Here is a 26083-nt window from a genome sequence, read left to right as displayed (position 1 = left end):
GGCGAAACTATCGGCGTCCACGGTTTTTGAAGAGAAAGTCGCACAGCAGCTTCTGGCGACTGGATATGTGCAGTTAACCAGGGAGAACAGAACATTGCTGTCTGCTCCTTCAAAAGCTGCACTGCAGTGGATCTCACCCAGAGACTCAGCATATGTGGAAGGTTGTGAAGTTGCTGTGCTTAAGTGATGGAGACCCAATAAATTAGCCAGGATTTGCTGGGCCTCCCCCATTCCACCCTTTCAAAGATGCAATAAGCCTTAATTACTGCCAAACATCCTTTCTGGTACTGCAAGAATAATTTCATTTCTTCAGATTTTAATTACTGTTGGAGGTATACAAAGCATATTTGTATATTTTACTTTTTCTCTCTCTGCCTCTTTTACCTTTCTCTCTAATTCCACCCTTTGCCCCATCTTCACTTTTTGTACCTGATTTTGTATTGAACTAAATATTCTCACTGAAACTTCCTGATTCAGACTCTGTGCTGTTCATTAGCAAGTAAGGAGATACATCACTGGTTGCCCTGTTCACACGGGTTGCAGATGTCCTATAGAGAGTGCCATGCTGTTTTGGTTTTCTAATACAAATTCACATAGAAAGTCTCTGCACAATTGCAAACGTAATGAAAGGCAGGCACTGTTCATTAGCCGCAAAACCAGGACCAATCGAGATATATTGCAACCTGCCAGTCACTCTCAAATGTTTTCACTCATGCTCAGCACCTCCCTCACATTCATTCATCTCTGCACAGATTGCCAAGAGAATCATTATAGTTGGATTTTTCCCTTACGACTTTTGAAATAAAAACCACATTTCATCTCAGAATATCTTTCCCTCCTTTTCTGTATCTTCATTATTTTCTCTCCGATTTCCAAAATATTGTAGAGAAGTCTGCTGTAGTATGATTCTGTCTAGGGTTGGCATAGGATTGGCCTGAAGACTCCAAGAAGTGAAGCTCAATTCCCAGGACACTGCTGTGTGCAACCCTGGAGAAAAATCATAGGGGCATTAAAAAAGATTGGGGTTTTTTTTGTCATTTTCTTTGAACATTTATCTTTACCAGATATGAAAAAAAATTGAAAATGTGGCAGGGGCGGGGGCGGTTGGGGGCAAAAGACTGTTTGGCTGACATTCAAGCATCATTCAATTGGGGAATGAGCCTTTTTGTCTTCCAATTGACATTGGAAGGCAGTGTGTCACAAGGATGGATGTGTTGGCCAACTAATGGTTGGAGCGTGGTGGAAGGTCATGTGACAAAACCTTCAGGAAAACATTTATTCACAGTTGGCAACTCTACTCACTTAAGTGCCAGAAAATTGATAGTTTATAGGGGGCTGGGAAGAGCCTTAAAAGTAAGCATTGCTGCCTAGCAAACAACTGTACCCAGAAGGGCTGTTATACTAACAGTTGGTCTTGATGACTCACCCAGCTCTCAGAAGTGATTGCATGGAAAAATCCATTGCTCTTCTTTGAATAGCACCATGGGGTCTTTAACATTCATCTGAGAAGAAAGCATCTTGATTTAATGTCTCATCCAAAAAAATAATGACCGCAACTGGCCCAAGGGTAGGTGGGCACCTGCCACCCCTAACCCCACCACTGGTGGGTAGGCGATAGGTATGATCCTACCCAATTTCTACACCCCCCACTCTTGCCTACCAGCCAGCTCCTGGGGAGGGGTGGGGTGGGGTGGGGTGGGGGCAGGGGGGAAAGGGGTGTAAAATTCAGCCTTGTTGAATATCCAACCTTTGAAATTGAAATCAACCCCATTGTCACTGCTGAGCTGATGGATTTGAATTTATTAGTGGCATCCAGGGTTTTCAGTACTAAACTAAGGGGGTGTTATGCAATTGGAAGTGTCAGACCTTTTTTGGATGAGACATTAAATCTCAGATAAATGTTAAAGACCCCACGGTGCTATTCAAAGGAGAGCAAGGGGTTTTTCCATGCAACCTTGGCCAGCATTTATTGCTCAACAACATCAACAGATTATCTGGCCATTATTGCATTTGCTGTGTGCAAATTGGGTGCCAAATTTCCTACATTACAACAGCAATGACAATCCAAAAAGCCGTAAACATTTGAGATGTGATGACATTGGGAAAGGCACTGGATAAATCCAAGTTCCATTCCACGGATGAGTGTTGAATCTTTCAGGGTAGGAAGTTTGGAGAGAATATTGTTGAGAAACGAAAATACTGTCATCCAAAATATATATAAATTAATTAATAGTCATGAATGGAAACAGAATACAAATAAGCCAGTAATTATCTCTCTGGCTCTGCATCAAATTCAGTCCCGAATGTTCGAACATGACTCCTTGGTTACTCTCAGTAGTCTTAGCATGCCAGCCAAGGATCGTTTGATGGGAGGAGGCCCTTATGTGGCCATTAATTGGAAATACAGGTTCCTGTATATCCAGTATTGGATGAGCAGGACTTTCCTTCAATTAAATAATGGGAAGGGTGGAAGCGATTATTTTCAGCTCCCACTCCACACTCCATTCCCTAGCTACTGACTCTGTCCCTCTCCCTGTCAACAGTCTGAGATTATGCCATTTTAGTCACAACCTTGGTGTTGGATTTGACCCCCTGCTGAGCTTCCAACCTCTTATTAGTGCTGTCATTAAGAACGCCTATTTCCAACTCTGTAACATCACCCGACATTGCCCCTGTCTCAGCTCATCTGCTGCTGAAATCCTCATTCGTGCTTTTGTTACCTCCAGACTCAACTTTCCCAATGCACTCCAGGCTGGGCTCTTGTATTCTACCCTCCATAAATTTGAGGTCATGCAAAACTCTGCTGCCCATGTCTTAACTCGGTTCCTCTATGCTGTGCTCGCTGACCTACATTGTCACTGGGTCAAGCAACGTCTTGACCTTAAAATTCTTATCTTGTTTCAAACCTCCCCAGGGCCTCGCCCCTCCCTATTTCCGTAATTTCCTCCAGCTCCACAAGCCTCTGATATATCTGTGTGCCTCTAATTCTGGCATCTTGTGCATTCCCAATGATAGCTGACCATTGGTGGCGTGTCTTTAGTTGACTAGGCTCCAAGCCCAGCATTCCCTCCCTACACCTCACTACTTTTAAAAAAAAATGTTCATGGGATGGGGGCATCACTGGCTAGGCCAGCATTTATTGCTGAGTGGCTTGCTCGGCCATTTCAGAATCAACCACATTGCTGTGGGTCTGGAGTCACATGTAGGCCAGGCCAGGTGAGGACAGCACATTTCCTTCCCAAAATGACATTAGCAAACCAGATGGGCTTTTATAACAATCAACAATGGTTTCATAGTCATCATTGGACTTTTAAGTCTAGATGTTCTTATTAAATTCAAATTTCACCATTTGCCATGGTGGGATTTGTACCCCAATCCCTTGAGCATTGCCCTGGGTTTCTGGATTATGTGTCCAATGACAATACCACTATGCCACCATCTCACTTTCCTCCCCTTTGACCAAGCTTTTGGTCATTGTTACGTTTTGTGGTTCCCAGATGTCTGAAACAATCACACCCTTGGACACAATAAATGTTGGAACTGAGATTGAATATGTTTCTCAGATCTCACCATGTGCTATAGAATGATACATTATTGCAAACTCCAGGTTCCACACTTCACGTGTAACATTTCAAAAACATTTCAAGAAAGCTTTTGTTCTTTGGGTAAACCTCTTGGGAAACGTGGGTCAAAGTCCTGGAACTCCCTTCCTAACAGCACTGTGGGTGTACCCACACCACATGGACTGCAGCTGTTCAAGAAGGCAGCTCATCACCACCTTCTCAAGGGCAATTAGGGATAGGCAATAAATGCTGGCCCAGCCAGTGATGCCCACATCCCATGAATGAATTTCTTAAAATGTATGGAGCCAATTGCTGCAGTGTTGTTGTCATTTGTAACTTTGGCTAAGAACAACACATTCCAAAGCCTCCAGCACAAAAGATGATTCAAACAGGACAAACCAACAAGTAAAAGAGTTTAAACAAATCTAGGACCTAGCTTTAGTAGGCAGGATTGCCAGAGTTTACGTGGACCCCATTGTGGAGAGCCTATCGTTTGCAACCCTCTGACCTGAAACGATCACCTCAAAAATATGTGGCCGGCTCTTTTTCAATATTAATTTTAAAGTTGGTATCACTTTTGGCAGTCACCCAGTTTCGCCTTTTTAATCTCTGATATTTCTGCGTCAATATTCTCTTGCAGCCTCTTTTTGATGGCCCCTCGCAGCTTGCCTCCATGCTGAGGAGGTTGGTTTAAACCGTTGTCCGGCAGACATGGGATGATGTTTCCAGGAGAGGCACAGGCTGTGAATGAAATCAGAAAGAGAAGCCTGCTTCAGCTTCTGCAAAGCAGGATCATAACCAAAGTGGTGGGTACAGGGGGGCAGAGGAAAGGCCAGGATAAGCAAAAAAATATACAGGGCAGAATAGAGGAGACCTGGGGAGGAGGGGGGATTACATTTGCTGAGAAGTATAAAATATCAGGAATGCAAGAAGAGGGCACCAGGAGATAATGAGAAGGTTGTTGAAGAAGGAATAAGATGGCTTGACAGCAGTTATTAAGTGTTTTGCCTCAATGCCCTTGGCACCTGCATCATCCCCAGTCAAATGCATTTCCTCTTGGCAGAGAATTCGTTGTCTGATTAAATAGGAGATGGGGAGTTGACAGCTATTTTCAAGAAGTTGATTGGATATGTTGGCTTTGTCAGTTTGTTATTGTTGTTAATCGGCAAGAGAGCATGTCAGATTTCAAAAAAGAACAAGTGGTAGACCTTTATAAACCTTCATCTTTAGGTTCAGAAAGAATTGGTGACTTATGAAACCTATTGTAGGTTGTTCCAAACATTATGTGCTGGATTTTCCCTCTGGAGGCAGGGAACAGAGGTCAGGGCTATTCTTGATGCTGGACCCACCTTCTTGGGGAAAACGGTCACTAATCTATGATTTTCCCAAGGGCAGCCAATTAATGGCCTGGAGATAGGTTCACTATTCTTAGTGGGCTCTCAAAGCTGGAGGACCAAGCACGTTGTAAAGGAAGCTAAGTAAAAGAGTGGGTGTGGGGTGGGGCTTCAACATGGAGACGCCCAGACTCAACAACTTCCTTAAATCTTTAATTAAAAAGCTAGATTCAGCAGATGTGCCATCACTATGGTCGGGCGAGCCCCTCCACAAGGCTGCCTGTGGCCACTCCAGCACTCAGGCAAGCAGTGAGGGCCCCTAGGCCTGCCTGGAGCCCTGATCTGACTGGAAAATTCCCACCGGCCTCCTTTAATTAGCCTTATAGGCTGTTAACCACCTGAATTGGCTACTCGCTGCAGGTGGGTGAGTAGCCCTGCCAGCCCCTGATCCTGCCTCTGCAAAAATAGCCTGAAGGCGGGTTGGAGCCATGCAACCAGCAAGGCAGCCAATGGGGCTAATTTTCTCTCTTCCCTGCCTCCATTCTCCTGTGGTGGCTAAAAATCCAGTCCTATAGCTCTGACTTTAATTTAACCCACCTCGTGAACATTGACTTAAATGAAGTGTAAAATCAAGCAAGGCCTAATCTGATTGTCCAGCATGAACCCACACTGATCTCGTCAGACATGTTAGGTTAAAATTTGAGCTTAATAGTGAAAATGATTCATAAAACATCCTCTAATAGGAAATTATACTTGCATTTATTCATTCATTCAAAGGTGTTGTTTTCCCTTGTAAAACTCATTACCTAATTAAGGCTAAATTAGAACTCTACATTTCAGCTAGAACTACCATCAGCTTCCCTCATTAAAATAAATTAGAAGAATTCAATGAGTTTGCATTTGAACAGCACCTTATTATGCTTTCAGGACATAGCAAAGCATTTCAGTACTATTAAGTTCCTATCTTTGAACGATAATCATATTGTATGTGGGTAATTGCAGCCATCAATTTATACACATCAGAGTACCCCTACAAAGCAAATGAGGAGGTGTCAGCTGTGGCTCAGTTCATAGCACCCTCGTCTTTGAATCAGAAGGTTGTGGGTTCATGTCCCACTCCCGGAAACCAAGAACTGTGAATGTACTCGAAAGAGTTACAATCTGTGACTGTTGATAACTCGAAAGAGTTACAAAGCAAATGAAATGAGTGGCAACTAATCTATTTTGGATGGTGTTGGTTTAGGGAGGAATGTTGGTCATGGAGTTATTTCACCAGTTCCATTTTCAATGCTCTTTATGTATGATGGTAGGTCATCACGTTTAATTCCCAATGCAGTTCAAGTTACAAGGGACAGAGTTTCCTCCATATTAACCTGCTCCTCAGTCATAGTTTACATCCAAGATTAAGAGCGTTTCACTGCGCGCAGCAGAGCTTCAAGATGTGGTTTCAACTTGGCTTTGTTGTAGTTTGCTTTGTTTGAAGGCTTAACGCAGTTGCAATTTGCATCTTTATTTAAAAAAAAGGGTGCTAATTGTGTTTCAGTTTGTTGTAAATGTAATTCATGTATTATACTATGCAATAATTTAGATGAATACAAAAGGATAACATTGGAAATCTGAAATGAAATCAAAAAGTGCTGGAAATACTCAGCAGGTCAGACAGCATCTATGAAAAACAACAGAGTTCACGTTTCTAGCTTAGATGACCTTTCGTTTGAACTGATGTAAATAATTTAGATAAATATTCTCAAAGGCCTGTAAAGTCACACTTTATTTTGGTGGCATGCTGTGACACTGTAGATTGAACCAGTTTTTCACAGAAAGGAGGTAACATTCAACTTCAGTGGGGTGTCAGACAAAGTCAATCGAAAGGAAAGTCAGGCCGGTGTGTAATGGGTGGATTCAGAGAAAAAAAATATTGTTTATAATTTTCTTATTTTTTTTTATGGGATCATCCTGCTGAGAGTCCCTAATTCTTCTCACTGCAATGGAGGACAGTTTATGTCATTTGTGATTTCAGTCCCTTCCTGAGGTGAACTCTTTGGCCCTTGCTCACATCTCCCTGCAAAGTGAAGATCAAGAGCATCATATAGGGCCAGCCAGGAGGACAATGCCACATTTCATTCTCACATATAACACAACAGTGCACTGACACAGTGCACCAGCTGAGCCTCATTAGTCACCAAATGTAAAACTGCCGTCCAATCCAGAATTTTTATTTGATTTAAATGGACAGCTAGATGCCTACATCACATTTTAAAATTCCTTCCTGAGTGTTGCTGTTTTATGCCAATTTTATAATTTGCGTCCAGATAATCAGGCTCGACATGTTGAATTTGCTAATGATACATAGTCAAAATTAAACAAGGGGGAATATGGGAACACACTAATTTGTTTGTTGTATACCACTCAATAACTGTTTTGTCAGCAGAGCCGGGTTACATGAAAAAGCAGCTGACAAGCAAAGTACTCCTGGAATTTATTTCTTGTTGCTTGGGCTTCTTATCACTACAACCGTCGCTGCTCAGCAAGCCGCTCACCATATTTTTCATTTTGTAATGCTGGTCACTTGGGCAGCTTGAATTCTGATTGGTTTGCTGACACAAAAGAAGCTGACAGTTTTTGCTCAGTAGTAATGTAGGTTATTTCCCTGGAAGCACCAGCTTACTGTGGATGAGTGTGGTGAAGCATGAGGAGTTAAATCACGGCTGCCAAATTCAATTATCATCTCTCACCTTCTCCTACTCATCATGGATCAACCAGTTGCACTGGGTGCTGCGCATTCAAAAAAATTCAAACGTACGGGCTGTGTAGGGTGGCAGGGAGTAGATCTGCTGCTCAGATTCTACCAGCAGCTGCATTCTTCATCTGTTCCATGAGGTGGTGCCAAGGAGAAGACTCTCACAGAGAGAACTGCACTTCAAAAGAACAGTCACAGAATGCAATTGTTGTTCTGGGTTTTCAGTCACCCATGGGAGCAAATTTGTGTGTGAGCAAGCTCGGTAAAGCACATGGTCAGCACTATTTCCTGATGCCTCAGTGACACATTTAGATTTTCAGTGGGAGGCAGCAAGCCAGAAGCCCTCATGCCTCCAATTTATTGTTTGTTGAGCTAGTTAGGAGTATGGGGACTAAGAGTTAGCAATTTTCAAATGGCCAGCATGGTGGAATACAGAGGGTCTGGGGCATGTTTGAATATAGTTTTCGGGATCACAGCAGGGAGTCATTAGTGCTCATGACTGCAGTGCGGTCAGAAAAAAGGCAAGAGTGAAACTAAAATAAAACCAGAAAGAAACCAGGATGCAAGGCTGCTGGCATCGTGGCCACTGCTAGCTATACTTGTTTGGTCAGGCTTGCTGGAGCTCTTCTTCCAGATAGAGGGAAGAGGGCAGCTCTCCTGTCTCTCCCAGCCTCAATCAGGGCCTCAAGCGAGGCAACAGAAAAATGTGGAGCCCTCCCATGGATGGCTGCCCAAACCACTACTGGCCCTCTGCTTTCCCCTGCTCACCCATTTTCAATGGCATCAGCAAGCCCAATAATGGCTGTCATTTGCCTTTTAAATTAGCCCTCTACACCCAGCTCCCACCTTCTGCCTGGCCCTGACACTCCTAATTGACTGCTGAAGCCATCTCTGGGCCAATTAGTGGCTGCTGCTATGAAAATTGGGTTGTGCTGCTGATGTAGTTTGGGCGTGGGGCTCAGAAATGTTCTGGGTATCAGGTTCCTGACAGTGGAATGAAAATCTGCATTAGAGAATCTTGCAGAACAAATGGAGACCATTCGACCTGTCACACGCCTTTGAAACAGTGGTCCAATTTAGTCCCACACCCCAACCTTTTCCCCAGAATCCTGTAAATTAGTCCCCTTCAAGTACATGACCAATTGTTTTTTAAAAGTTCCTATGGAAGCTGATTCTACTGCACTTTCAGATATTATGTTCCAGGTCTTAACAACTTTATGAGTGACATAACTTCTTCTCAGTTCCCCTCTGGTTATTTTGTCAATTATTTTAAAGCTATGACTTCTGATTTCTGACTCACTTGCGGAAGGAAATTTCAGAGTTCAGAGGGAGGAGTCCGTGCTGTCAACTGATGAGTCCTGTGGGGGGCATACTGAGGCAATTGTTCATAGGAAGGGATAGTGACGGTTAAAGGGGGGCAGTGGGAGCCAGTAGGGTGGGAAGGTGAGTCTCCCGTGATGATGGGTGAAGGGGCACTGAAGGAGGGGGCATGTAAGTAAAACCAGATTCTGGGGGTAGGCAGGGTGAAGGGGGGGAGGCATGTCTATTGTCTTGGGGGTGGCACCTTGAGAAGGTAAGGGACGAGGACATTCACCTGCACAGGACGGAGGGGATGGATAGGGTCACTGTAGGGAGGTCTAAGGTCACACCAAGAGGGTCATGTGGGGAGGTTGGAAGGTGTTGGACTCAACCTGAAAAGTCACACACACCATGGCTGCTTGCAACTATCCAGAGCCTCGAGGTGGAGATCTCGAGATGCTGCAAGGGAGTTGGGTCAGCAGGGGTGGGGGGAGCGGCAGGTCAGCTCAACTGGACAACTGAAGGGGAACCCCAGCACATAGTACTGAGAATGCTAAGGCGTTTCAACAGATGAATATGTGAAGGGCAAAGGCTCAGCATGCATGGGGGTCTTCTTACACATGGCTCGCAAGGACGCTGGTAAAGATCCTTGCCTCCCTGCACATGCATGATTCTGGGTGACATAGACACAGCCTGGGGTGTCCCCCTGAAGATGTGGGGAGGGGCAACGTGCAAGCTTAAGGACTATGAATTGCAAATAAACCATATCAGATCTCATTAAAGTGCAAGTGTACTACATTTACAAAATTATCACAACATTAACAATCATTGTGCATCCATGCAACTACTTGTGAAAACATACCTTCTCAATCTTGCTTACCACTTCTAGGTTCTCCCCTGACATCCGCAGCAGGGGTGGAGGCAATCTGATGACTAGTTTGCCCTCTTGTCTTGGATGACCTTGATGGGTGTCCTCTGGAGACCCGAGGCCTGGAGGGCCCCAGCTTACTTTAGCTGTCCTGCTGTGGGGCAGCTGCTCCCTCTGCAGTCACAGAGGATGAGGCAGAAGGGTTCACAGGCAAAGGGGATTCCGAAGGGCCGGACACCCTTGGACAGTCCTGAGTGGAGGTCCCAGGGTGTCCAACAGCTGCTCCTCTTCCCTTCGGGTGCCCGAGGGCCACTTGAGGAGAAGGGGTCCCCCTCTCAAGTAGCCAATGCAAAAGCTCACCAATGGTGGCAGTGATGGAGTCCAGGTCTGAACGCATCTCTGGGAGAAACTGGGCATTCTGCTGGGTCAGGTCCTCCATGGCATCTGCCACCTTCACCATGGAGACCTCCATGCGAACATATGACAGCATCACCTCATCAGAAAGCAAGTGGACAGACTCCCCCGATTCACATGCCACTCTGTTGAGGGCCTCCGACACCTCTGCATGATGTTCCCCTGCCTCTTACAGCAGCCCCAGCATCTCAGGCAGGACCGAACCCAAAGGCTCATCATCCGACTTGGACATCGCGAATGCCTTTTCCCCAGCAGTCCTCCAAGTGCCAGTGACCGTGCCTGACCCTGCCCCTCCTGTTGCGGGCACATGTCCATGCGGTGACCACCAGCATGTGAGACCCTACCTGAGGGGAGGGCTGGAGGGCAGGGCTGGAGGACCTGCTGGACAGGGCTTCCTCTTCTTTCTGCTTACACCTGAATGTGAGAGAGGAGTGAGCGAGTGACTGCATGAGCTTTCTCCAACCGTGTGTGGATGGGGGGCTGTGTGTGTGTGTGTGTGTGTGTGTGTGTGGAGCATGACCCTTCAGTTCCTATGTGACTACATTATGCATAGATCCTTACTGGATGGAGGCTGCCCGCCGGCCTCTCCATCGAACAGGCGGTTCCTCTGCTGCCATCTGGGCTGCCCACTCCTAGAACTCAGTGAGGCTCTTGAGGTCAGGCCGGCCCCCTCTCATCTTCTCTCTCTCCTGTTGTGCCTCAACTTTTCCTGCACAAAGAGAGAAGATGGGGTTGAGAGCAATTGGGTTTCAGGTATCTTTCTCATGCACTTCCACTCTTACAAGTAAACCACTGGGTTGTGTGCCATGTGACTGATGTACTGCAGGTTGTCCACAAGGTCTCTGGGACAGCACCCTCCGGAGCGGTGAGCCCATGCAGGTAGAAGTATATGGCTCATAGAAACATGTCATTAGCAGTGCTTGATGGTGCCCTCAACGCCTAATCCCCCACCCCCACAGACAGCATCTGAGCTCTCTGTGTGGATGGGTCTAGGACCTACAGTGGCCCCTCCACCTGCAGACTTGATGGATGGCAGTGTGGCTCTGGGGCATCACCTTATCACGTTGAGTAGCTCTTTTATGCATGGGCCGCACGGATGGTGGCAGTGCCACTGAGGCCCAATTCCCCTCTACCATTCAGTGAGCAATTGAAGGTTCGCTTACTCTTGTGGTGCAGACGTGGTCATTCATCCGTTTGTGGCACCGCAGCGTGGTCCTCCAATGGAGGCCGTGGGCACTGACCACACTGGTGACTTTCTCCCATACAGGGTTGGTCACACAGCTCAGCCTCTTCCTTCCATCCTCGGGGTACAGGACCCCCACCTTGGCCTCCACTGCACTGAGCAACACAGAGTGAAGCACCGCTGAATCTGGGAGCCAGAGCTCCTTGGGATCAGCAGCCCATCTCCTCCTTCCTCGGTGAGTTTGCGACAAAGAGGTTGATGCCTGGGCACCTTTTAAATATGGTGTCCGGATATGACAGCGAAGTGCACATCATTCAACCTGCCCAGCCATGTAATATGTCAGGAACCCCCCAGCTGCATAATGAATTAGGCTAGCATCACACGATTCGATGAATTCCTACTCACATTCACGGCGGGAAACACTCCCAGTGCCCATCCCTGCCACGCGACTTTGGCCCAGAATGGAAAATCCTGGCCGAAAGGCTTGTAAAGGTTCAGCATGACTTCCGTGTTTTTGCATTCGATGCCCCTCTTTACAAAGGCAAGTTTTCCACATGTTTTCTTAACCTGCCCTGTTACCATCAAGGATTTGAGTGCATACACGCCCAGGTCCCTATGTTCTTGTTTTCCCCTCAAAATAGTTCCATTTTGATTATATTGACACTCCAAATTGCTTGCCCCAAAGCGTATCAGGTCAACCTTATCCATTTTAAATTGTATCTGTTATGTGCACTCCTGATGTGTGTGACTATCATGCTATTTGGAAGCATTTTACTCTCTCTCTCTATTTCCTCTTCGAATCAATGTGCTGAGCTTCAGTTTACCTTCAACTCTCAGGTGTAGAAATTAATCTGGGCACTGGCACAAAATGGGCAGTATTGCACTGACAGCCTGTTATAAGCTGTGCCCAATAAGTAATTCCATTGACTCCAATGGAAATGAATATCGGACACTGCGTGCAATGGGCAGTCGACCTGATACCACCCACTAAATGTCCACCTCAAATTTCAGGTCCCCAGTCTTTTGATCCACCATTGACAAATGCCCATTTCATTCATTTCTCACTCCCCTTGAAGTTCCTGCTGTATTGGGATTGGGAATCATTACACAGTCTGTCCTCTCACCCCTTCTTTCACTGGACCTCAGAAATGTGAAACTCCGTAGGTCACAGTTCTCAAACTCAGATCTGTCAGTTTTTAAATGCCAAGCTTGGCATCACCCATCATCACCTTTTTATTTAACTTGTTTTTTTTTTCTCTCCCCTACTCTTCACGTTGGCACTGTCATGCACATCAGATTTCCCAGTTCAAAGACATCTTCCTCATTTACATGAGCAATGTCAATAATACATTTTTCACGTGGGTAAAGAGTGAGTACCCTGCTATGGGTATACATTTAATTAATTACAAATGTATCACCATTCCTTGAACTCTCATTTAATAACATAGTTTAGAAAATTTTTCAATTTCCATGAAAATACTTGGAAAGTGGTACAAACTGAAAGTGCAGAACTGATTGTTGTCTATGGATTAAAAAGCTTTCAATTTCCTTGTTTCCCGATGTCCAAAAATGGCACAAGAATAGCTCCTATTCTTTTGACTGGAGTAATTCTTCTTTAAGTTTTGTGATAATATTTCCCACTGCCTGAAGCAATTATTTTTCCTTTGCCTGGCTTCTTACTGATGTGTCAAATATTTTCAGACCATAGGCCTATTTTCGCCAAAGTATGATCATTCCCCTGCTTCAGAATGGTCTGGAAATTGAGACTATTTGGACGATTAATCTTTCAATAGCTGTAAAAGTAATTTCACTCAAAAAATACTGGCCTATAAAAAGTCTTCTGTATGAATTTTGTGCTGAGTTGATGGATGGCCATTGTTTGACCCTGCTCAATAATACTCTTCACACTTAACCTTGGAGAATTGCCTGTGTTAGCCTCTATTAGTGCAGTTACAATCCTTGCATTCTGGTCTCAGAGTGAGTTTGACCGAATGCTTAAGGAGGTCATTTTTATGCTGTCACGAGGGAACTTGTTTGTGAGACAACCCAGAATGTCTAGGCTTGGATTTAAACCTAAATTGCAGCAGTGAAAGATAGTGGATTAAATACTGTCGCATCCAGTCATGTTAACAAATGGGTGCAAATTTACATTTTGAACACAGGCGTCATCAGTCTGCCACTTGAAATATGATTGTCAGAACTCTTCAGGCACACTTGTGTCTGTGTGTGTGTGCCAATGCAAATCCCTCTCACCCATCACAACCCCCACACACCCAAAGAACAGCAGGAAAGGAGCAGAGAACATGGGGAGGCTCCATTTCCAGTTCTGTTCCTACTGATTCCTGATTTTTTAACACAGTTGGCTTTGGTGATGGAAAAAGCCTTCACCAAATATCTTCATGTTTCAAGATGTTATTAATATTGAGGAAGAAAGGGACAATTTTCTTCTGACTTACACTTGGGATATGCTTAATGCAAAGAAAAGAAAAAAAAGAGTTCAAGGGCAGCAGATACATGGGAACACCACCACCTGCAAGGTCCCCTCCAAGTCACTCGCCAACCTTACTATATCACCGTTCCTTCACTGTCACTGGGTGAAAATCCTGGAACCCACTCCCTCACAGCACTGTGGGTGTACCTACACCACATGGACTGCAGCGGTTCAAGAAGGCAGCTCACCACCACCTCTTCAAGGGCAATTTGGGATGGGCAATAAATACTGGCCTAGCTAGTGACACCTGCATCTCCTTAAAGGGTTAAAACATGTGCACTTCTATTAGTTACTCGAGAAAAGGGCAGAGTGTTGCTGCCAAAAGCAGATAGATGGATGTAAATGTAACAGTAATAAGGTGGGAATGACATCTTAATCCCTCCTTATCCAGGATCACTGCTTGATCAAGGCCTAAACATGGCAGTACCCGCGACAATGGATCATTATTTGTACTCAGGCCCATGGTGTTGGAGGATCTGAGAAGGGGTAGGCAGCAGACAGGTAGAGGCATCAAAAAATCCAATAGTCCAATAGTCTAAAGAGCAGTATTTTAAGTAGTGTGACTAAAGCAATCATTTTGGAATTATAATGATGCCACATCATAGAAATTACAAAACTAACTTTCAGAGTGTTACCAATAAACTTGTCTTCATATGCCTTGATTGGGATAAATGTCTATTCTTTTTTCCCCCCAGTCAATTGTTTGAAATCACCAATTAATCTTTTCTTGCATTTAACACAGACCCTTTCACAGCCAGATCCTGTTTCTTCAACACAGTTCCACTATATTGGGAGATTGGTGAAGGGAGAGTAATGGCCAGGCATTTGATGAAACAATGAGAGAAGCAAGTTGAGCCTTATTGCGTTTGTTTTTACTCTTTTGTGAGGCTAACCTGAACTGGCTCCATTGTTCATCAAGAAAAATATTGATCAGGAAACCTTCCTACAGCTGATTTTAAATGAATTGTTTTTGAAAGTGATAAAGCCATTAAAAGATAATTAGGCACCTCTAGGTAGAAGCAACCACAATATGATTGAATTTTACATCCAATGTGAAAGGGAGAAGAGTGGGTCTAAGTCTAGTATTTTAAACTTAAATAAGGGCAAACATGTGGGCATAAAAGCTGAGCTAGCTGAAGTGAACTGGGATACTAGGCTAGGGGACAGATGAATAGAGAAACAGTGGCAGACATTTAAGGAGATTTTTCAGAATACTCAGAATAAGTATATTCCTACTATAAAGGAAAATTTTAAAGGGAGGACTCACCATCCGTGGTTAACTAAAGAAGTTAGGGAAAGCAGCAAACTTAAGGAGAAAGCATATAACTGCGCAAAGATGAGTGGCAGATCAGGTGATTGGTCAGAATATAAAGAACAGCAGAGAATCAATAAAAGGTTAATCAGGAGAAAGAAATTAGACTATGCGAGGAAGCTAGCTGGAAATTTAAAAACAGATAGCAAGAGTTTCTGCAGGTATTTAAACAGGAAAAGAGTAGGTAAAGTGAGTGTTGGTCCTCTAGAGAGTGAGAATGGGGAGTTAATAGATAATAAGGAAATGGCAGCTGAAATGAAGAAATATATTGCTTCTGTCTTCATTATGGAGAATATAAAAAACATTCCAGTAATAGCTGTAAATCAGAAGGTTGAGGGGAGAGAGTAACGTGGTGAAATTACAATCACTAGGGAACCGGTATTGTGCAAACTGATGGAGCTGTGGGCTGACAAGTCTCCGGGCCCTGATGAGCTTCATCCCAGGATCTTAAAAGAGGTGGCTGATGAGGTAGTAGATGGGTTGGTGTTAATTTTCCAAAATTCCCTAGATTCTGGAAAGGTTCCATCAGCCTGGAAAGTAACAAATATAACCTCTCGATTCAAGAAGGAAGGAAGTATAATGTGGGAAATTGTGAAGTTGTTCACTTTGGCAGGAAGAATAAAAAAGCAGAGCATTACTTAAATGAAGAATGACTGCAGAATTCTGAGGTGCAGAGGGATCTAGGTGTTCTCGTGCATGAGTCACAATAAGTTAGAATGCAGACGCGTCATGTAATCAAGAATGCTAATAGATGCTATCTTATATTATGAGAGGAATTGAACAGAAAAGTAAGGATGTTATGCTTCAGTTATACAGGGCATTGGTGAGACCGCACCTCGAATACTGTGTACAGTTTTGGTCTCCTTATTTAAGGAAAGATGTAAATGTGTTGGAGGCGGTTTAGAGGAGGTTTACTAGATTGACACCTGGAATGACTAATGAGGAAATGTTGGACAGGCTGGGTTTGTTTTCACTGAGTTTAGAAGCATGAGGGGTGAGTTGATTGAAGATCCTAAATGGTCTTGACAAGTTGGACGCAGAAGGGATGTTTCCTCTTGTGGGTGAGTCCAGAGCTAGGGAGCATTGTTTTAAAATTAGGGGTTGCCTTTTTAGGACAGAGATGAGGACAATTTTTTTCTCTCAGTGGGTTATGCGACTTTAGAACTCTCTGCCTCAGAAGGCAGTGGAGGTGGGGTCATTGAATATTTTTAAGGCAGAGGTAGATAGATTCTAGTCAGGCAAAGGAATCAAAGGTCATCGGGGGTAGGTGGGAATGTAGAACTTGAAACACAAACAGATCAGCCATGATCTTATTAAATGGCAGAGCAGGCTCGAGGGGCCGAATGGCCTACTTCTGTTCCTATTTCGTATGCCCATATGTTCATAAAGTGAACATTGTCTTTCTGCTTTAGAACAGAATACAAGAAACTAAAACATTGCAGAGACGTGTCAGGGTATATTATCTGCTTATGGCATTGTTGTGGCACCTCTCCAATAAAGGCCTATGGTCTTATAGGGATCATGGCAAATGTCCACATAGAGGTTTTATTTGAGGGAATGTTGCGCATTTTAGCATGCAGAACTTGGGTGCAGAACATTAAGGGATGACCTGGTCGAGGTGTTTCAAACATTAAAAGGGTTTCATGAGGTAGATACATAGGAGTAATTTCCTCAGGTGGGAAATCAAGAATAAGAGGACACAATCTCAAAATTAGAGCTAAACAATTTAGGAGGGAAATTGGGAAGAACTTTCTCACAAAATTTCTCACAAATTTTCACAAAGAAATTTGGGATTCTCCCCCCAAAGAGTTAAGCATGCTTGGACAATTGGAGCTTTCAAAACTAAGATGGATAAATTTTTCTTAGGCAGGGTATCGGGATATGGAGCTAAAGTAGTTAAATGTAGTTGAGGTACTGATCAGTCATGATCTTACAAAGCAGGCTGGAGTGGCTGAATGACCTATTCCAGTTCCTATTTTCCCATATGTACAAAAATGATGGCCTCAAACTTTGACAAAAATACACTTGGGGCAGAATCTTCATATGCTATTATAAACAGAGCAGAAAGAGTGACACTGGAAAATCTATCGTTTACGCTAATTTCAGTCAATGTTTCTTTAATTTTTAAATGGAACATGATTTGTTCAGGGTTACAAAATTAAGTCGTTTAAAGAGGCCAATTAGCATTTACACATTTAGGTTTGTAGAAAGTATTTCTATACAAAACAAATATGGTAATTACGAGTCACATCATACAATCTAATACTATTAACTCTATGTTCCTTAATTCAAATTGTCAGGTAAGTAAATTTAGCTTTAATCCTAATGTTGTCATGCTTAGTTCATATTATTGGTAATTCAAATTTTTAGCACAAACATTGACTTTGAATTATCAGGAGAGCTTTGGCTGCAAGTACTTTTTTATCACAGCTGGATAGGAACAGGAGAAGGCCATTCAGCCCATCCAGCCTGCACTCAATACGATCATGGCTGACTGAACACTTCAATTCCTTTTACCCACACTATCCCTATAACCCTTTATGTTATTGTTGATCAGAAATCTATCAATCCCCACCTTAAGCATACTCAATGACTGAACTTCCATGGCCCTCTAGGGTACAGAACTCCAAAGATTCACAACCCTCTGAGTAAGGAAATTTCTCCTCATCTCGGTCCTAAGTGGCTTCCCCCTCATTTCGAAATTGTGTCCCCTGGCTCTAGACTCCCCAACCAGGGGAAACATCTTATCTGCATCTACCCTGTCTTTATCTTTAAGTATTTTGTAGGTTTCAATGAGATCACCTCTCATTCTTGGAAACTCTAGAGAAAATAGACCCAGTTTTCCCAATCTCTCTTCATAAGAGAGTCCCACCATTCCCAGAACAAGTCTGGTGAGCCTTTGTTGCACTCCTCTAATCAATAATATCCTTTCTGAGGTAAGGGGACCAAAACTGCACACAGCACTCCAGATACAGTCTAACTAAGCTTCTATACAATTGAAGCAAGACTTCACTACTCCTGTACTTAAATCCTCTTGAAATAAGGGCTAACATTCCATTAACCTTCCGAATTGCATGCTGCACCTGCATGTTGGCTTTTAGTAACTTATGGACAAGGACACCCAGGTTCCTTTGTACATCAATACTTTCTAATCTCTTACCTTTTATAAAATTCTCTGCACAGCTGTAACTTCTACCAAAGTGGATAAATTCACATTTTTCCACATTATATTCCTTCTGCCATGTTCTTGTTCACTCACTAAGTCTGTCCAAATCCTTCTGTAGCAGCTTTATATCTTCCCCACAACACACACTCCCGCCTAGCTTTGTATCATCCAGAGAGAAATGAACAGCAAGAGACCACACCAGCTGGTCTTGGAAATGATCAAAAGCAACCAAGAGCAAAGAGAGGTCCATTAGTGGAAGGCTGGTGTTCAAGAGTTAAGGGAGGAAGAAGACTTCCTTAAGGGGCTCTATGGCTTTGCCTGGCCCACAAGGAGTGCTATAAAGGCACTTATTATTTGGAGTTGACAGCTCCCACCTCCCTTGTGCTTTTGGGTTTTCTGACTTTGGGAAACCCACAAAGCAGCAATAAAATTTAAATCAGGCTCCAAATTGCTCTGTGGGAGCCCAATTTAAATATGTTAATAAGCATCCCACCTCTGTATGCTGGGACACTCAGTCCAAAGTTGGGCATTGCAAAACTGATCTGAATTGAAAACTAAAATTGGAATAAATAACGTGCAGATACTTCAGCTGCATTGTATAAAGTAACAATCTTTTTAAAATCATTCCTGCAGAGTATACTCTTAATGTATTGGAAGTAGATCAAGCGCTGGACTCGTATTGCCATATTCCACATTTAAACCCCCCCAACACTCCTCAACCAATCCTCTTCTCATTGTGGCAGGGGTTAATAACAAGGGCCAGTGTTTAAACATTGTCCCTTTGAATTGATGTTACTACTGTAGTATAAGCAGGAGCTTCCAGTTCACAAAACTAATCCAAGGAAGATGGACAAAAGGTTCTAATGACACAAAACTCAAGTTAATACTTAGGAAGTTAAGTGTAAAAATGGAGAAGTGGTGTTAAACCTTTTCACCTAATAGGCAATGGAAAGGAATTACCAAAAGGGATCATTGAAACAGCTCCTCCTAATGGATTCACACAAGTTGTATGTGTTTTGGGATAGAAGAGAGTTAACAGAGTTATAGAACGATACAGCTCAGAAGGAGGAATTCAGCCAACCGTGTCTCTTTGAAAGGGCGATCCAATTAGTCCCACTCCCCTGAGCTTTCCCCATATCTCAGCTATTTTTTTTTTTATTTTCAAATATTATCCAACTCTCCTTTGAAAATTACTATTGAGTCTGCTTCCATCACCTTTTCAGGCTTGCTTAGTGTTTCCACATGTCACTTCCTATTCTTTTATTATATTATATTATTGCATTATGTTATAACTTAAACTATAGCTCTCTATTATTCTGAAATGTGACACAGACCAACAGCATTGCACAAGTGGACTGAACAAATTGATGACATGGAAATGAAGCACCTCATATGTATTGTTTTGCCGAGCTAAAATTGACGCTGGTCAAATTGTCAAAGTCCATATTTAATGAAAGTATTGCAGATTGCAGGCTAGCAGAGAGGGAATCAATGAGTTATGTTTGGCCAGGTCGAATGGTGCCTAGCTGTCTACTTATTCTTTATCTGCCCTTTTGAAACTTGTGTAATGTTTCAGACAGCTTAAAGCCAGTCACTTTAAAGGGGCTGTTCTTATATCATAGCACTTTGAGTGCCTGATTTACTTTGTTTGGGCATGGAAGAAATCAATCAAACACATTTAATACATAGGAACCTTCCTGAATAAATGTAATTTCAGAAGCAATGAGCCTCAAATATCTTTCTGCTTTGATAACTTCCCAGAGCTGACCCAGCAAAATTTCTAATATTTTTCAAGAGTTAAAATGACCTTGCCGCCACAAATACAATTGTATTCATATGGGCCATGAAGCTAGCTGGAACATATAGTTATAGCTGAGATATAGGAACAGAGTCCTGGGTACTGCAGTCAGTAGTGCTCACTGCTGACATGAAAGAAAGCTGTGCACAAGGACCTAATGATCTCTGTTACAGGAATTTATCCTTTTCTGATGGCAGTTTAAATCTAGCACCAAGTCAAGAAGATGCCTTGCGTGCAGCAGCAGTGATGTCAACAAGCAGCCAATCACGTTGAAGTATTCACTGCACAGCAACGCAGGTAGTTAAAAGCACTTAACATTAATTTTTGATTTAAATTTTCAGATAATGAAATAAATGATAGTGATTGACTTAAGATAGGAGCTTAAAGAAAGATAAACTTTAGAAAATAAAAAAATGCATGTTCAAACAAGAAAATGTGGAAAAATGGAGCAATTTGACATTCCACAAGTATAAATTTAGATCGTCAGGACTAGTAAGAGTATTTAGCAGTACTTCTGAAGTTAGTACATCATTAGAATACCTAGTTACATGTCAATCAACAAAACGTACCTTTTGGAACAAGGGCCTGAAAAATAACCATTTAGCACCGTTTTCTGTCCTTTAGACAATTTTTAAAAAAAACCAAGCTGACACAGACCTCGCTATTCCATGAGTCACAACTTTATTAACCAAACGCTTTCTTAAAATCTATGTAGACAACATCCATTATGTTCCCTTCATCAACCTTCTCTGTTACTTCATCAAAAAATGCAGTTAGATTAGGCAAGCACAATCTACCTTTTACAAATGAATCACAGAACCACAGAATTTTAACGGCACACTGACCATCCTTAATTAATTCATATTTAAGTTGGTGTTGTTGGATATCAACATTCCTCCCATAAATTAACTTAGTGGGGGTGAAATAAACTAACTCGGGGGTGGGGGGGGTGGGGTAACTTACTGTAGAGAGCAGATTCAGACAGATACATCGGTTCCCAGATTTTCATGGAACTCTTGAGCATCAAATATCAACAATCGCTCAGATGCAACCAGTATCTGCACAGCTGAAGAATGTACCATGAGGGTGTCATTACCCAGGTCTACAACATTACATTTTTAAAATTTGTCCACAGGATGTGGGTGTCGCTGCCAATGCCAGCATTTGTTGTCCGTGCCTCATCACCATTGAGAGAAGTTAAGAGTAATGCTGTGGGTCTGGTGTCACACGTAGGCCAGTCCAGGTAAGGATGGCAGAGTTCCTTCCCTAAAGGGCACGAGTGAACCAGATGGGTTTTTACAACAATCAATGATAGTTTCATGGTCACCATTACTGAGACGAGCTTTATGTTCCAGATTTATTAATTGACTTTAAATTCCACCAGCTACTATGGTGAGATTTGAACCCTTGTCCCCAGAACTTTAGCCTGGGCCTCTGGATTGCTAGGCATGACGGAACAGTTGGTAAAAAGAATAGAACAGTTGGCAAAAGCATTTGCCGATTAAAAGGCAACAGAATTGCAAACAAAATAAACATCTTTTGTATTTCAGAACGTGTTGCACTAAAAGAGATGTTACAATGAAACCTATTGCTCAGTGAATTTATTTTTTTTACATTTCCTCGAGTGTAGGTTGAATTTATGCGGCAGTGAAATGTGTTTATTATCAGAGTATCATACACTGCAGAAGGAGGCCATTCAGTCTATTGATCTTGTGCCGACACTTTGAGAGAGCGCTGCAATTATTCCCATTTCCTTGCCCATTGAGTAACCCTTTCCCTTTTGGCTCAGTATCTAATTCACTTTTGAAAGTTGCTATTGAACCCTTTCTGCATTTGGAGTGCATTAGGCAACCAGAAATGTTTACGGGCATGACTTAGGTAGTCAATGTTTGAACTAACATGGTCTGATTAAAGCCACAAATTATTCACAAACATGGAAGGATGCAATTCATTAAAGAGGAGTTCTGCAGAAGATTAAACATTGCGGTGACTGATGAACTTCAGAATAAAACATTCAACAAAGAAAAGACAGCTTTTATATTATATCGCTGAATCATTTCCCATGCTGACCCCTTTGATTCAACTTTAGCCAATGTCTGACGAAACAAAAATGTGTGCATATGTGATTTACATAATAATGATGCAAATTGGCAGAGTTCCCATTCTTGGAGCAGGATTGATGGTCTGGTCAATGGGCTTTTGGCTGGGCTGCTGCATTCCTCCCCGGCAGGCCCCGCTACGGCAGGGCCAGAAAATCCTGGCCTCGATATCCGTCTGGTGGCTGCCAGTTGATCCCGTGTGGATGTTGGGTGAAGGCTGGTTTGGACTCCCCTGGCCTCAGTACCCAAGCTGATGCACGAAGAATAAATCCAGAGCGAAAGGGCGACCAGTTCCTGTGGGGATGTCCCCCAGCATGGAGTCGATGCTTAAAGGAAAGGAGAAGGTGAAGTAAAATATTTGCAATAAAAAAGAAAAAGAAAATTGCTCTGGGGAGAAAATTCAGGAAAGATAACTCTGAAAAGACGAGGGAAGCTACTGCGAATAGATCATTTCCATGGCATCAACAAAGGATTAAGGCCAAACTTTATTGATAAAAAGGTTGAAAGCTACGTTGCTTCTAGTATATTCAATGTTGTGGCAGAATATAATAGTTTGCTGAATCCAAGCAACTGTCTTAGCTGATGACAAAAATATATCCAGCTGGGTCCAAAAACAACTTGGACTTTGCATTAGTGTTAAAGCTTAGCTAAAGTTTGGGTGGCTGGGAGGGAATGGGGATTGCTCATACCCAACGAAACAACCTGATCTTCTATATGCTTAAACTAATTGATGAAAAATCGAGCAATTCCCTTTATAAGCATATCATTTTCCCCAACCCTTATCTTTCCTGTGTGTTGTTTTCAGGCAATCTAATAAACCCAGAGTGGAATTTTCCCAGATTTGCAGTCATTGCAGTAGCGGGAGGGTAAAACCACGTTTTACCGGCTGGCCACGATGGCGGGTTTTCACGCCGTATCATCCCAAACCTGCTTCATTACTTGTGCATTCCCAGGAAACACACTGTGTCCATGGTTGGCGGCCTCTCATTTGCCCTCCCACCATCACCCTGCCATTGCATCACACCAGCTGCCATGTTTAAAAGGCAGCCGCCAGCACACCACTCATCACTACCAGCTCACCAATGCTGCCCGGGAGACATGGCCAGCAAAGGAGAAAAGACTGCAGCCCCCACACCCCCCCCCCCGCCCACCCCAGGTTTAATGATGGGTCCCTCAAGTGACTGCTGGATGCCATGGAGGCCCACCAGGGTGTCCTGTACCCTCGCTCTGGCTGCAAGATGGGCAGCAACATAACCAATCCAGCTTGGGAGGTGGTGGCAGCAGTGGTCAGTGCAAACGCCCTGCAGAGGAGGACAGCCACCCAGTGCCACATAAAGATGAATGATCTCCTCCATTCCACCAGGGTAAGTCACTCTTTTCATCACTCTCAACTCACACACTCACAAAGCCAGCACACATCCACAGGGCCCTCACCCACTGCCAATGCAAGGGACATCACCGTTCAACCTCTCACACACACTTCACAGCCCGTCCATGGGACCACTCACCACCCGCACAGGCCAGGCACATCTATCATCTGGCCCGGCAGGCATCCTGCTTACACTTTCTCCATCTCTATCCATGCAGGACAAGCTGGCACACAGCAAGAGAGGTCACAGACCGGTGGTGGAATGCCCGAAATCAAGGTCCTCACTGACTTTGAAAACAGAGCCATCCAGCTGGCCGATGAGAATCTGGACCAATCCTGTGCTGTCGGTGAGGTCGGTGCTGCTGTACCAAGTGAGGGTCCAACAGTGCAACATCCATCAGACAACCATGCCGTGAGTGATATGTCATCTTTCACAGGCCACTGCCATGGACTAATTATCTCCTCTTGCTTTCACAGGCACATCTGCCAAACAGCCGACAGAGTCCATGACCCAGGGCCTCCAATCAAGCTCTGAAGAGGAATCTGAAAGCACCCTTCTGGAAGTTTTGTCACAGCGCTCACCCACACCCTCCACCAGTGCAAGGACACACACTTCGGTGGGACCTAGCTTTAGAGTAGGCATGGGGTCACAATCTGGTGAGCACATTGCACAGTCTAATCCACTGCAGGGAGCGACAGGGACTTCCCAGGTTCCCGGCATTCAGAGGCCTGCTGGAGGCCAGGAACCTGTTGAGTCTGAGTCAGATGACGAGTCCCTGGACTCGGTCATACCTCAGTTGCTGGACCTACAAAGACAAGCTCAGGAACATCAGGAGGGGACGTCCACTGTACTCCTCAGATTGCAAGGCACGTTAAAGGAGTCCATCCACTTTCAGGCTGAGGTGATAGTGCCGGCATGCCAATGCACCGGAGGTCAACACTGGCAGGATGGTGGCCACCATCGAGACCTTGGTCCAGGATTTCACTCCTGCACCGCTGCACGGGCTTAACTCCATCACTAATGCCATAGTTAGCCTCCAACAGTGTGTACACGAGAGGGGCGACGGGCAGTTCAATCTTACTCCAGCTACCCCTGCTCCTCATGGAGTCAGCCAAGGGCCCTCAGGCACCTATAGGGAGGAGGATCAGCTTGTGCACACCCCAGGGTCATCCACCCAGGTGACTCCGGGAGTGTGAAACCCATCTGATTCCCCTCTTTCTGTGACCCGCCGCAGATCCAGCTTCACAGGCCGAGGAGGGTGCCACTGCCACACAGCAAGACTCCAAAAGCAGGCCAGGCCCTCGAGTCTCAGCCCTCCAGAGGACACCCACCAAAGTCATCACAGACAGGGAGTTGCAGTCAGCAGGCTGCCTCCACCTCCACTGAGGATATCCGGGGAGCACCAAAACATAACGGAAGGGTTAAGGGAGTCAAGGAAAAGTAACTCTTTCGAGTACATTCACAGTTCTTGGTTTCCGGGAGTGGGACATGAACCCACAACCTTCTGATTCAAAGGCGAGGGTGCTATGAACTGAGCCACAGCTGACACCTCGACAAGGAAAAGTAGTTGCACAGCCTGGGCATGGGTGTTAATCACTTGTACATACTGTTCACTATTGTCAATAAACTCCTAAGAATGTTACCCTGCCTGTGGCTCTTTGTTCTGATGAGCAGTGTTCTTGTCACTCAGATGTGAAACCTTTCTGCACAAGGTGAAAGACAGATGTCTCAGTCCAGGGCCTCTTCCCTGTGCTCTGTGCAGCCTTCAGACCAAAGTGATGGTCCGGCCTCACACTCCCTGGAAACATTACTGTCGATGGTGCTGGTCATTGCTGCCAGAATGTCGTGGGCAGGCATCACAGAGTTCCGTCATTTTCTCTGTGTGCTCTCAGCACCTTTAAGGTGGGGCTGGCCCCCATCACGCCAGCATCTGTGACCAGTGCTGCTGTGCTCCAGCTCCTGAAGGATTGAGGTGCTGAAGGCGGACACAGTATTGGAAGTGTCTAAAATTTCATGGCTGCATCTCTCTGAGATGGCCCTGATAATTGAGCGCAAGCGAGCTGCCCTCGGCCAGACAGGAGTCAGACATTCTCAGGGTCTGTGTGAAGATCTTTCAAGTGTCCTCACTGCATGTCATCATCATCCTCCTGCAATCGAGTGACTATTGGGGCCTCCACTGCATCTCCATGATAGGAGCATTCTCACAGAGGGTATTGGCGCTGCATAATCCAGACTGGAGTCAAATGTTCACAACTGTGATATGAGGATCTATGGGGAAACCTCACTGCATGTCATCATCATCCTCTACAAATCTGGCAGCTATGAGGGACTCCCGAGCATGCCTGCCTCACCTAGCCAATGCGAGAGCCTCATCCTGATCATCGTCACCACCTCCTCACCTTCATCCCCGCTGCTGTCCTCCTCATCTGAGGAGACTTCCAGCTCC

The 26083-nt window shown here is 44.3% G+C and overlaps 1 long non-coding RNA gene across 1 annotated transcript in view; it reads right to left on the bottom strand.

The window, feature by feature from the left end:
• Positions 1-375: 375 nt before the first annotated feature.
• LOC144685222 (uncharacterized) overlaps positions 376-26083 on the bottom strand; it is a 112800-nt gene continuing 87092 nt past the window's right edge. Inside the window, exons 3-4 of the long non-coding RNA XR_013577676.1 lie at positions 1427-1502; positions 376-987 (exon numbers count right to left, since the gene is read on the bottom strand). This is a non-coding gene — a long non-coding RNA (uncharacterized LOC144685222). The remainder of the gene's footprint in view (positions 988-1426; positions 1503-26083) is intronic.

The sequence above is a fragment of the Cetorhinus maximus genome, chromosome 10 (assembly GCF_964194155.1).
Source record: "Cetorhinus maximus chromosome 10, sCetMax3.hap1.1, whole genome shotgun sequence".
Taxonomy (NCBI): Eukaryota; Metazoa; Chordata; class Chondrichthyes; order Lamniformes; family Cetorhinidae; genus Cetorhinus; species Cetorhinus maximus.
This window is presented reverse-complemented; position numbering and strand designations above follow the sequence as displayed.